This window comes from Schistocerca americana, chromosome 9, assembly GCF_021461395.2.
Source record: "Schistocerca americana isolate TAMUIC-IGC-003095 chromosome 9, iqSchAmer2.1, whole genome shotgun sequence".
In the NCBI taxonomy this organism is placed as follows: domain Eukaryota; kingdom Metazoa; phylum Arthropoda; class Insecta; order Orthoptera; family Acrididae; genus Schistocerca; species Schistocerca americana.
Window position 1 is genome coordinate 81,723,738 of NC_060127.1, and position 12,062 is coordinate 81,735,799.

Consider the following 12,062-nt stretch of genomic DNA (forward strand, 5'->3'; position numbering starts at 1 on the left):
AATTCAAACAATAACAGAGTGTAAATGTACAAATGTTAGGACCGTCAGCCTAGTATGCTACCAAACATCTAGCCAAACTGCTTCTAGTATTCTCTCTGCGTGCAATGTCTTGACACATTAAGCGTCCTTGCTCACGACAATAATTTTTGGTGTTATATCGTTCCAATGACAGACTATTGAGAGATCTTACTCACACTCAAAATGTATTCCAGCCACAATTTTCCTAACATATCAGTATGAAGACAGGTGAGAGAGGAAAGCAAATCCGATGAACAACTCGTACGTCAAATCCCTCAGTTTTCCCATTGCCAAAGCACCTTTGTAAGCATATACTATGTTCTCGAATACGGTAAGAATCTAGTCATACATCCAACAAGAAGAGACTTCTTGTTAAAATGTGCATCTAGCTCTAAATACTTTAATCCGAATCGAAATGATGTAAAATTCTGTTGCATAACAATTCGGAACGATTGGTAATAGCTTTATCAATGTGCTCCAAAAACGACGTAAATAGTATGACGTCAAACAAACCAGTTGTCACGGTTACGTTGTCTGCATTCGAAATGGTTCCCAGCACTTGCCTTATTTTTATTATTAGCTACCGTTCATTCGCTGAGTTTTCAGTTATGGGTTCGATCACTAAGCAAGTTAGCATACATAGGCGACAAACTGAATCATTTTGCTTGATACGTGTCAAAACATATCAGGAACTGACACCGCGCCCTTCTTTGTTTCATTAAAGTTTCAAATATGCTATTTCGAGAAACAGCCGTTTCTGAACATAAGGCGCTAAGTATCTGAGTTGACACTCGGTGCTGTGATTGATGGGAGCATCATTCTTTACACAATTTTAGTTACTTACCCACTGTTTTTTTTTTGTGGAAAGATAAAGAATAACGACTGAAATAATAACAGATACGGGAAGAAACTGAAATGACAAGACAGGTTCCTAGTCACATTCTGCAGTCCATATGCAACCTGACATTCTACTAATGGTGAAAATATTGTTTCATTACATTTCTGCTTGTTCCTCCCCCCCCCCCCCTCCCCTGCTTTCAGCTGTTTAACCAGCAATGAAAAAGACCGCTTTGACGAAAATTTCCTCTGACTTGTCCAGTCAAGTGAATTCAATTGTATCTTGCTTGCGTGCTATTAAGGGCGGTTACAACGTAATAAATAGGATCGGAGGGTTTCCACGCTATTGTTAAACACGAATGTAACAGCACTTTATTTTAAAATTTTACCAAAATGTGTTTACAAGTAGTGATTCACCACTCCCTGCTACTCTGTGAAACACGGAATATCACAGATTATTTTAAATTGCGACTCGCAGCTTAAAGTAGGACCGTTTCGAAGAGGCAATTAAGAATTTTATGTTACAAACATGAAAAAAAGAAACTAAGACGAAAAGGTGCCGAACGGTGTCTTAACTGAATATACGTTTTGCTGATAGTGCAGGTAATTAGACGGGTAGATCAGGTACGTAATGAGGAGTTACTTAACATAATCAGGGAGAAAAGAAATTTGAGGCACAGCTTGACTAAAAGAAGGGCTCGGTTAACAGGAAAAATTCTGAAACATCGAGGGATCACCTATCTAGTATTGGAGGGAAGTGAGAGGAGGTAAAAATCGTAGAGGCAGACCAGGAGATGAATACAGGAAGCAGATTCAAAGGGATCTAGGCTGCACTAGTCATTCGGAGATGATGAAGCTTTCTACCACGATCTTGCGAACATTTGCTGCAAATGAATGAGAGCTGTACAGTGAACTTTTGAGGTTAACAGGAGCACTATAGATCGATAAATCGACTTCCTTTGCTCTCTCTGACCGTTAGTAAATGTCAGATAATGATGTGTCGCTATGCTCTGATAGCAGCATTGTTGCTTACCTCAGACGTTCGTTACCGGATGGACAGGTACGAAGTAACTGAATCAGTCGCAAGTGAATGGTAGAAGGGTCAAAGTCACTCCCTTTTATAATAACAGATGGTCAAAATTATTATAGATTAATTCGTAAACTTGTAATAATCGTATTTAAAGCTCTAACGTTGTTACGTTCGTGATGGCAAAAAGCTTCTCACAGAAAATAACTGCAAAAATATAGTAGGGCGTGAGTCGCTAAAATGAAACACAACTCATCTCGCGCGATATTTCGCTAATGGAAGGGCGACTTTACTTGGATGGCGCGAGTGTTCATCAGGAAAAAGGCACTGTCTGGCGTTGACAAGAGTTCTCTCTCTCTCTCTCTCTCTCTCTCTCTCTCTCTCTCTCTCTGTGTGTGTATGTGTGTGTGTGTGTGTGTGTGTGTGTGTACTTTGCGTCGAAGTAAATACGTGCTCCTTTGCTTAAAAATCTTTTTTGCTACACCAAAGCTTGATTAAATATTTTTTCGTTAAGGTCTCATCGGATACTATACGGTATATAAACAGCAAATATTACAAACCATGCGCTCTGTTTGAACGGGAATACTGAAAAGTCCCAGATGTCCAAAAGAACTAAACTTTTCAGGAAATACAAAACAAAAAATTCCAGATCTCAAAATTATGATGAAATTACGTTTTTCCTCTCATTTTTCGTTAAAATGAATGTAGAGGGAAGATTGTCAATGTGCTGTAGACTATCTTGATAAATTTTCTTCGCATTAAATTAAAATTTATGCAGTAAACATGTGGGCTTTCTCAATATTTTGCAACATATAAGTATAAATCATACTTTATTAATAATATGGGCAAAAATTAACAGACCATGCCTATTTTCCATTCTCTTTGGCACTGTGCTCCACTGACGTTCAATCTTTAACATGTGTTGACCTCTTGTTTATGTCAGAGTAGAAGTTCTAGATGATTCCTTCTTCTGGTGCGAATGCTAGAAGTGGGCGCAAGTCATGTATTTTGTTCTCACTTACAGGCATATGATCTTAATCAGCCTGACCTACAGAGCTTGATGGAATTACAAATGGATCAACCACCTGGAATGTGTGTTGTGCACCATCAGTAAATGGCGCAAGTTTAACAATGAAGAGACTCATGAGAATAGCAGAACTGCACGAACTATGTTACATGTTAAGCCCTGTTTGCTATTTCTTTGTGGACCACTTCCTTAATTTTCAAGGGAAATAGCCTTCTTTCGGTTGAACTTAGGAGGCTATTCCTTAAAATTTAGAACCTCTTCTGTTTCTTGTATTTTCAATTCAAATTTCATCTTTGTGGTGGACTCTATAATTAATATCCTTTCAGAAAATATATCCTATCCACATTTCTAGTTTTCCTTGTTGTTGTTGTTGTGGTCTTCAGTCCAGATACTGTTTTGATGTAGCTCTTCCTGCTACCATATCCCGTACAAGCTTCTTCATCTCGAAGTACGGTACCTACTGTAGCCTACATCCTTCTGAATCTGCTTAGTGTATTGATCTCTTGGTCTCCCTCTACGATTTTTACCCTCCACGCTGCCCTCCAATGCTAAATTTGTGATCCCTTGATGCCTCAAAACATGTCCTACCAACCGATCCCTTCTTCTAGTCAAGTTGTGCCACAAACTTCTCTTCTCCCCAATCCTATTCAATACCTCCTCATTAGTTACGTGATCTACCCACCTTATCTTCAGCATTCTTCTGTAGCACCACATTTCGAAAGCTTCTATTCTCTTCTTGTCCAAACTGGTTATCGTCCATGTTTCACTTCCATACATGGCTACACTCCATACAAATACTTTCAGAAACGTCTTCCTGACACTTAAATCTATACTCGATGTTAACAAATTTCTCTTCTTCAGAAACGATTTCCTTGCCATTGCCAGTCTACATTTTATATCCTCTCTACATCGACCATCATCAGTTATTTTACTCCCTAAATAGCAAAACTCATTTACTACTTTAAGTGTCTCATTTCCTAATCTAATCCCCTCAGCATCACCCAATTTAATTTGACTACATTCCATTATCCTCGTTTTGCTTTTGTTGATGTTCATCTTACATCCTCCTTTCAAGACACTGTCCATTCCGTTCAACTGCTCTTCCAAGTCCTTTGCTGTCTCTGACAGAATTACAATGTCATCGGCGAACCTCAAAGTTTTTACTTCTTCTCCATGGATTTTAATACCTACTCCGAATTTTTCTTTTGTTTCCTTTACTGCTTGCTCAATATACAGATTGAACAACATCGGAGATAGGCTACAACCCTGTCCCACTCCCTTCCCAGCCACTGCTTCCCTTCCATGCCCCTCGACGCTTATAACTGCCATCTGGTTTCTGTACAAATTGTAAAGAGCCTTTCGCTCCCTGTATTTTACCCCTGCCACCTTCAGAGTTTGAAAGAGAGTATTCCAGTCAACATTGTCAAAAGATTTCTGTAAGTCTACAAATGCTAGAAACGTAGGTATGCCTTTTCTTAATCTATTTTCTAAGATAAGTCGTAGGGTCAGTATTGCCTCACGTGTTCCAACATTTCTACGGAATCCAAACTGATCTTCCCCAAGGTCGGCCTCTACCAGTTATTCCATTCGTCGATAAAGAATTCGTGTTAAGTATTTTGCAACCGTGACTTTTTAAACGGATAGTTCGGTAATTTTCACACTTGTCAACACCTGTTTTATTTGGGATCGGAATTATTATATTCTTGTTGAAGTCTGAGGGTATATCGCCTGTCTCCTCCATCTTGCTCACCAAATGGTCAGACTTTTGTAATGGCTGGCTCTCCCAAGCCTATCAGTAGTTCTAATGAAATGTTGTCTACTCCTGGGGCCTTTTTTTTGCCTTAGGTCTTTCAGTGCTCTGTCAAACTCTTCACGCAGTATCATATCTCCCATTTCATCTTCATCTACCTCATTTCCACAATATTGCCCTCCAATATATAGCCCTAGTATAGATCCTCTACGTATTCCTTCCACCTTTCTCCTCTTTGCTTAGAACTGGGTTTCCATCTGGGCTCTTGATATTGAAACAAGTGGTTCTCTTTTCTCTAAAGACCTCTCTAATTTCCCTGTAGGCAGTATCTATCTTACCACTAGAGAGATATGCCTCTACATCTTACATGTTATCTAGCCATCACTGCTTAGCCATTTTGCACTTCCTATGGATCTCATTTTTTGAGACGTTTGTATTTCTTTTCACCTGCTTCATTAACTGCAATTTTATATTTTCTCCTTTCATCAATTAAATACAATATCTCTTCTGTTACACAAGGATTTCAACTAGCCGTCGTATTTTCACCAACTTGATCATCTGCTGCCTTCACTATTTCATCTTTCAAAGCTACCCATTCTTCTACTGTACTTCTTTCCCCCGTTCTTGTCAATCGTTCCCTAATGCTCTCTCTGAAACTTTCTGCAAACTCTGTTTCTTTCAGTTTATCCAAGTCCCATCTCCTAAATTTTCCACAACTTTGCAGTTTCTTCAGTTTTAGTCTATAGTTCATAAGCAATAAATTGTGATCAGAGTCCACATCTGCCCCTAGAAATGTCTTACAATTTAAAACCTGGTTCCTAAATCTCTGTCTTACCATTACATAATCTATCTGAAACCTTTCGGTGTCTCCATGCCTCTTCCACGTATACAACCTTCTTTCACGATTTTTAAACCAAGTATTAGCTATGATTAAGTTATGCTTCGGCTTCCTCTTTGATTCCTTACCCCCATTTCATTTTCAACTACTACTTCTCTTTCTCTTCCTTTTCCTACTATCGAATTCCAGTCCCCCATGACTATTAAATTTTCGCCTCCCTTCACTGTCTGAATAATTTCTTTTTTCTCATCATACATTTCATCAATCTCTTCGTCATCTGCGGAGCTAGTTGGCATGTAAACTTGTACTACTGTGGTAGGCATGGGTTTCGTGTCTATCTTGGCTACAAGAGTGCGTTGACTATGCTGTTCGTAGTAGCTTATCCGCGCTCCTATTTTTTTTATTCGTTATTAAACCTACTCCTGCAATGCCCGTTTGGTTTTGTATTTATAATCCTATATTCACCTGACCAGAAGTCAAGTTCTTCCTGCCACCGAACTTCGCTAATTCCCACTATAACTTTAACCTATCGATTTCCCTTTTTAAATTTTCTAACCTACCTGCTCGATTAAGGGATCTGACATTGCATGCTCCGATCCGTAGAACGCCAGTTTTGTTTCTCCTGATGACGACGTCCTCCTGAGTAGTCCCCGCCCGGAGATCCGAATGGTGGACTATTTTACCTCCGGAATGTTTTACCCAAGAGAACGCCATCATCATTTAACCATACAGTAAAGCTGCATGCCCTCGGGAAAAATTACGGCTGTAGTTTCCCCTTGCTTTCAACCGTTCGCAGTACCAGCACAGCAAGGCCGTTTTGCTTAATGTTACAAGGCCAGATCAGTCAATCATCCAGACTGCTGCCCCAGCTACTACTGAAAAGGCTGCTGCCCCTCTTCAGGAACCACACGTTTGTCTGGCCTCTCAACAGATACCCCTCCGTTGTGGTTGCACCTACGGTACGGCTATCTGTATCGCTGAGGCACGCAAGCCTCCCCACCAACGGCAAGGTCAATGGTTCATGCTGAAATCCCTATCAAACAAATAATGCGTGATTACCTGAAATCTCCCTGTGCCACAAGCATTAAACAAAATCTCACTGCCGAATGGTTTTTATTTTAGCATCCAGAGGGGCTGGAGAACAAGTTAAGGTGTTTAACGTGTTGTCCAACATTTTCATTTGTATGAACAGACTTCATTGGACTCCTACGTGTTATTATCGAGGTAAAACCTGACGCTTCTACTGCGTAAATCGGGCACATTAAAGACATTTACTGAAAGTACACGCAAGTAAAACCTACCTTGAACAGGTATACGAAGCAACTGCAGGTTCTGCACAAAATCAATCGAAAGGCTTGGGGTGGCAGTATCTGTTTCATTTATCTCTTTAACCTCATGTATGTTCTTGAAGAATTTATCAGTACGCCTGTTATGCAGCATTACCGCGACTGCCCTAGAAGCAGTGGTAACTGAACCTTAATTCTGAAGCAATATTAAGATTCAGGTTAGAGCTCACTTGCAGTCATAACCATGTTGTTTTGGTTGCACTCTGACTCCTTTCCGATATATATATGCTTTATTTTTTACTCTTGCTCGTTTTACGGCTGTATATTTGGGAAACTTCACTGCATTCTTCCTCTTCTTCATCACATCCTGACTTTGTCATAAGCACCACCAATGACTGACATTTTACCACCAACAACAATATAAATAGATCAAACAAAAGATTAAGAGGCAATAGAGATTGTTCCCTCTGTTTAAAACAGTGCCGACTACTTAAAATTTTGTACATGTGAGGTTTCCTCTTCAGTTTAGGTGATACAATGGCTAAATAACAAGATAGAAAACCCAGAACATTTGGGGGTTTCTCTATATTATAATCGGCTTATATGTCAAACGTACAAAACCATCGATAACTCAATTTTGGGAAAAAAACAGACTTGTGGGGTTTCTCAATATGCCATCACTCTGTATTCCTTATTATACTGCTGTGTGTGATCGAATATTGTTCATCTGGCGACTATGCGCTTCAGTGTCCAATGTCTTTTGGAATCGAGGACGACTGAATCTACGTTTTCACTGACATGCAGTATTTTCAAGACCTCGTAATCCGTGCGTATTACAAAATGTATGCGTGTATGTTCCACATCTCCTCTTAAACCACTGGACCGATTTCAACTAAATTTGGTACACATAGCCCTTACTGTAAGGCGACAATGGCTGTGGGGGTGCGAATCAACTACCTATCACAGTTCAGGAGATATGACATCATAAACAAGGGGTGCGCGAAGAACTGCTGCATCTTGCATGACGTTTAAATTTACACTACTGGCCATTAAAATTGCTACACCACGAAGATGACGTGTTACAGACCCGAAATTTAACCGACAGGAAGAAGATGCTGTGATATGCAAATGATTAGCTTTTCAGGGCATCCACACAAGGTTGGCGCCGGTGGCGACACCTACGACGTGCTGACACGAGGAAAGTTTCCAACCGATTTCTCATACACAAACAGTAGTGGACCGGCGTTGCCTGGTCAAACGTTGTTGTGATGCCTCGTGTGAGGAGGAGAAATGCGTACCATCACGTTTCCGACTTTGATAAAGGTCGGATTGTAGCGTATCGCGATTGCGGTTCATCGTATCGCGACATTGCTGCTCGCGTAGGTCGAGATCCACTGACTGTTGGCAGACTATCGAATCGGTGGGTTCAAAAGAGTAATACGGAACGCCGTGCTGGATCCCAACGGCCTCGTATCACTAGCAGTCGAGATGACAGGAATCTTCTCCCCATGGCTGTAACAAATCGTGCAGCCACATCTCGATCCCCGAATCAACAGATGTGGACGTTTGCAAGACGACAACCATCTGCACGAACAGTTCGACGACGTTTGCAGCAGCATGGACTATCAGCTCGGAGACCATGGCTGCAGTTACCTATGACGCCGCATCACAGACAAGAGCGCCTGCGATCGTGTACTCAACGACGAACCTGGGTGCACGAATGGCAAAATGTCATTTTTTAGGATGAATCCAGGTTCTGTTTACAGCATCGTGATGGTTCCATCCGTGTTTAGCGACATCGCGGTGAACGCACATTGGAAGTGTGTATTCGTCATCGCCATACTGGCCTATCACCCGGCGTGATGGTATAGGGTGCCACTGGTTACACGTCTCGGTCACCTCTTGTTCGTATTGACGGCACTTTGAACAGTGGACGTTACATTTCAGATGTGTTACGACCCGTGGCTCTACCCTTCATTCGATCCCTGCGAAACCCTACATTTCAGCAAGGTAATGCACGACCGCATGTTGCAGGTCCTGTATGGACCTTTCTGTATACAGAAAATGTTCGACTGCTACCCTGGCCAGCACATTTTCCAGATCTCTCACCAATTGAAAACGTCTGGTCAATGGTGGCCGAGTAATTGGCTCGTCACAATACGCCAGTCACTACTCTTGATGAACTGTGGTATTGTGTTGAAGTTGCATGGGCAGCTGTACCTGTACACGCCATCCAAGCTCTGATTCAATGCCCAGGCGTATCAAGGCCGTTTTTACGGCTAGAGGTGGTTGTTCTGGGTACTGATTTCTCAGGATCTATGCACCCAAATTGCGTGAAAATGTAATCACATGTCAGTTCTAGTATAATATATTTGTCCAATGAATACCCGTTTATCATCTGCATTTCTTCTTGGTGTAGCAATTTTAATTGCCAGTAGTGTGCATTTAATAAATGTTAAACGCACTGTAGGGGTCGCACAACTGTGGCAAGCTGTACCACGGCGTGCTGAAAAGTAAAGCCACCGAATTTTTTATGTGAAAAGTGTTTAAGCTTTTTTTTTTAAAAAAAAAAAAAAAACCTCACTTTGCTAACTTTCCACATTTTTATTCTTCATGTCTACATATTTATTTCTTACAATTAAGTCACCATAGCGACGAACAAATTTCTGGAGGAAGGTCATAGAAGGGGATGGAGATTACGTGGAAAAAGAGCGTAGAGATAAAACACCATTCTTTTGTGTATATAATTCTCGTTATGTCCAGTAAAGTATTGTTGAAGAAAAGAAAAATTTGGTGCATTACTTTCTGGGCAAGCCTCGTATGTTTTAGATGTTCGTCATTCGTCGCTTTGACATGGCGACGTTCAACGCGATAAACAGGTACGCGCAGCTTGATTATGAGCAGACTGCCTAGGACGGTACCGGCCTATGATCTGTGCAGAAGGTGTAGGCTAAGTATGATGCCAGACAGTCACAGTGGACACAGTTACTACTGAAAGTTTACTCAACTTCAGCCCGGAATAGCACAACATCGTGCAACATGGAGACTACGAAGCTACTCAGATACAGCGGAACAAATGGTGCAGAAAAAAATAACAGTAGGTTCCTATACAAATGCGCGTCCCGTGGTTATGAAAAATTTTACGCTGATGAACGGTGATTCGGCAAAAATGGAGTAGAAACCAATACTCGGAAAGTACACATAGACCGTGCGGCAGCAGGCGTATTCTACGAGCCGTACACGACTTTATGAGCGGTATAAACGTTTTAAAGGCAGCCATTAAAGCAACGCTGGTGATAAACGCCTGGTACGCGCGGAGAAGTTTCAACAGAGTCGCTGTGGCGCGCATTGCCAGACGGTTTCGCTATCTCATTTTATTCAAATGCGCCGAGTTTGGGATCATAAGCTTGGTCTGAGGGTTCAGTCCCTAGGAGCACACTTCGCATACTGACCTACACGAAAGAAGTGCAGGCACAGGGCGGATAGTAGATCTTGCATTTAACACCTAAATTCTTACCCTGTACGCTTCATGGTGAAGCGTTATGGATGATACCTTATTTTAGTACTACGCTCCCTTCTCCCCCCTTTCCATCTCCACCGGAGTGAGCAGGAATAATGTTCGAGCGTACCTGCACGCATTTACTGGGTGAACGGTAAAACTTCGGACATTGTTAAATGATATTTTCTGTATAGGAGCCGTGGTCTCCAGTGTTTTGTTGCATACTAAAAGTACTGCGTTTCCTTTCTTAACCCCCCCACCATCAAACGTTTATCTTTGTATCTGTACTGCGCTGAAAAGACACTACTGATCAAAACTATGCACACACCCCGCTATCGACAGGGGATCTCAAGTTGATTCCGTATTTCTAGATTTCCGGAAAGCTTTTGACACCGTTCCTCACAAGCGACTTCTAATCAAGCTGCGGGCCTATGGGGTATCGTTTCAGTTGTGCGACTGGATTCGTGCTTTCCTGTCAGGAAGGTCGCAGTTCGTAGTAACAGACGGCAAATCATCGAGTAAAACTGAAGTGATATCAGGTGTTCCCCAGGGAAGCGTCCTGGGACCTCTGCTGTTCCTGATCTATATAAATGACCTGGGTGACAATCTGAGCAGTTCTCTTAGGTTGTTCGCAGATGATGCTGTAACTTACCGTCTAGTAAGGTCATCCGAAGACCAGTATCAGTTGCAAAGCGATTTAGAAAAGATTGCTGTATGGTGTGGCAGGTGGCAGTTGACGCTAAATAACGACAAGTGTGGGGTGATCCATATGAGTTCCAAAAGAAATCCGTTGGAATTCGATTACTCGATAAATAGTACAATTCTCAAGACTGTCAATTCAACTAAGTACCTGGGTGTAAAAATTACGAACAACTTCAGTTGGAAAGACCACATAGATAATATTGTGGGGAAGGCGAGCCAAAGGTTGCGTTTCATTGGCAGGACACTTAGAAGATGCAACAAGTCCACTAAAGAGACAGCTTACACTACACTCGTTCGTCCTCTGTTAGAATATTGCTGCGCGGTGTGGGATCCTTACCAGGTGGGATTGACGGAGGACATCGAAAGGGTGCAAAAAAGGTCAGCTCGTTTTGTATTATCACGTAATAGGGGAGAGAGTGTGGCAGATATGATACGCGAGTTGGGATGGAAGTCATTAAAGCAAATACGTTTCTCGTCGCGGCGAGATCTATTTACGAAATTTCAGTCACCAACTTTCTCTTCCGAATGCGAAAATATTTTGTTGAGCCCAACCTACATAGATAGGAATGATCATCAAAATAAAATAAGAGAAATCAGAGCTCGAACAGAAAGGTTTAGGTGTTCGTTTTTCCCGCGCGCTGTTCGGGAGTGGGATGGTAGAGAGATAGTATGACTGTGGTTCGATGAACCCTCTGCCAAGCACTTAAATGTGAATTGCGGAGTAATCATGTGGATGTAGGTGTAGACCCCAATGTAATGTGGCACTAACCACAAGATACAAAATTGTTAAGACTGTCGTGGCCGCTTGTTGACAAACTGCCTGTTACCTTCCGTCTCGGGCTCTTCAGCCGACTTTCATCTGCTGATTTTTCTGACGCTTCGCCAGCACGAGTGGTTGGCATTCTCGAAGCTTCACCCTCCACTGCTGGTGGTGAACTGGAGCCGAGCTCGCGGCCGCAAACTATATGTACCTGGCGCGCAGCCGGAGGGGGTGGGCGAGCGGTTCTAGGCGGTTCAGTCTGGAACCGCGCGACCCCTACGGTCGCAGAATCGAATCCTGCCTCGGGCATGGATGGTG